Below are 2752 nucleotides of genomic sequence, written 5' to 3' on the forward strand. Positions count from 1 at the left end.
AGTCAAATACCGATTTGTCAACAAAGATCATTTCAAAATGTTCCTTGTTGTTAGACACAACATTCCATCTGTGATGAATCCTAATAGCAACCTTCCAAAGCTCTTTTCCATCGTTGATGTCTGATATTTTTTCAACAGGCCTAGCCATGATCATGCAATTTCACAGAGTCGTGAAGTATAACCGCAAAAGTTACAAATGGTGTATACAAATGAAAACGATAATGGTGAGATAAATATGAAACCCATTATATGAAAGCCATTATTGTTGTAGCAGTTTAGAACGTGGATGGGCACACAACTGAAACAATCACTAACTGCAACATGAGAAGAGGTTTAACGTTATTAATTTTGCAACTGCCGCATGAAACAAATATGGCAGCATATATTAGCATTTGACGTTGAAAATTGAAAGAAGGGTTGTTGATGTGGCAGCCTATATGATGAGAAAAAGCTTTAGTTTTCTTATATGATAGATAAGAGACTTGATATCTATTTTTTTATAATAATTTTGTCATTGTTTTTCAATTATTATTTTTTTAAATAATGAAATGAGTGTTTATATGAGTTAAATTTATGAACAATTAAAAATAAAATGTTAAATGAAATTGATTATAATAAACTAATGATTTTACATCCTAAAGAATTTTTAGATAGAAAAATTAGGTTTGTGGATTTTTGGAGATTGAACTCCATTTAAGAAAAAGAAGTCTTCTCTAAGAATTTTTGGAGTTTCTATCATCTGTCAATAGTTCAAGACTCAAACAAGGGATTTCCAGTAGAGTTGATTAAAGATTAATGTGGAACAGGATCTTGGAGTTCTTGAAGATTTTTGAAGGTGTGTCTGCTCAAGATCGTGAATCTTGGAGTTTTGGCAGCCTTGTGAGTTGTGTGTTGTTAAATGAAAATCAAGAAATAGAACTGTATAACTTAGTAGTTGGTTATAAGTATTTCAACTACTGAAAGATTAAGTGCAAGCGAGGATGACAAATTAGGCCAATATAAATCTTGATGTATCATCTCTCTAACTCAAACTTTTTTTCTTTTTGTATAAATTTTGCATGCTTTAGATTTATTTTTGTTTCTTAGTTTTCATGTTGTTAGTTTTTCTGTTCAAATTAATTTATTGATTAAATGCAAGTTTGTATTAAATGCAAGAAATATACCTTCATTGACTTTAGCAACAAACATACCTAACTTGTCATTACCATTATTTAAGATAAAACATATGCAGAAACAAATGCATAAGTATGAAATATTTGGCTATCTACCCTTAAGTAATCATATGGGATCTTATTTAGAATAGGTCTAATGACCACCCTGTTTAATATGTGACATGCGGTGTTAATCCCATTCGTTCAAAAGTACTTTGGTAGACTCATTATGTAACACCCTTCTTAACCCAGCAGAAAATATAACATAAATCGGAGTAAGATATCATGCATATTAATTCAAGGATATCACACATAATTCAAAAACCATAAACATTTGTCATGCTAAATAACACTTTAAATATAATTCATGTTTCCAAAACTCCAACACATGCACTTTCACAGTGGATTAATATTCGATCAGACATAACACATTATTGTCTCATAATAATTTCACTTCATTAAAAAAATAGGCATAATGGCCAAACATCACATAATTTTATTAAAATAACATAATAGAAGGGAATACAAGATATCTTTAAAAACATGAATCAACAACGTTCCCGGTGTTACATAATCAGAGGATGATTCAAAACCCAAAAATACTAAACAAATAATTAAAGGAGTAGCTCCTCGACTAAATCCTCGTAAGCGAGCACTTCTACTCCTCGGTACTTGAGCGATGTCATACAAAACGTCATTTCAATAGAAGGGTGAGAATCCATATCATTATAGGAATATATAATAATAATAAGAAATGTATAACAACACACAACAAAAGAATCCCACGCACTTCAAGCATACATGTATTCAACACTTTATAAATACATATCACATGTTTTTACATACGGCATAACTCAATAGATTCAAGATACCATGTAACCAAATCACAATTATCACCAATATACTTCATACAATTTGCACATAAGTACACCAAAACACAATTTACATCGACACATGTGACTCCAATGCGACTCAATGCAAATGCATGTTGTACCAAATGTTATCCTTAACGGATTCCCCGCGTCCATACCTCAGACAGATAACAACCAAAATTCCATCCTCTAAGCTCTCAAACCAATCCTCTAGGTTTGGGACAAGTCATTAGTTTCCACGAAACTAACGAACATCGTCTCATTCACATTAAAGGAATGCATGTGCAAATATTAACATTTATATGCAATTAAGACCATTTCACAATCTTAATCATACAATCATATATCCCACCATTCATCACATATGAATTCACCTCACATTTGTACAAACATACACATATTCATGTTATCAATCACACATGAAAACATCTTCATAACACTCACTAAATCAACACACCACAAATAACATGTAGGAAACAAAGCTCAACAATGTTATTCTCAACTAATTTCAATTCACAACATACATACATGCAAAATTCAAGTATTATTTTCATACACATAATTGCCTCAAAAGTAATCCAAAGATCAATTCTCAACATATATATACACACATACATGCCATTTTACACAACCCTATAATGATTAAATAACCTATTGTCCAAAAACTATTTTTATTAAAAAGAATGGCGCGCTAGCTTTCTAACTCTTCGAACGGGGACCCAAACGGAG

Source organism: Vicia villosa, linkage group LG2, assembly GCF_029867415.1.
Source record: "Vicia villosa cultivar HV-30 ecotype Madison, WI linkage group LG2, Vvil1.0, whole genome shotgun sequence".
Lineage (NCBI taxonomy): Eukaryota > Viridiplantae > Streptophyta > Magnoliopsida > Fabales > Fabaceae > Vicia > Vicia villosa.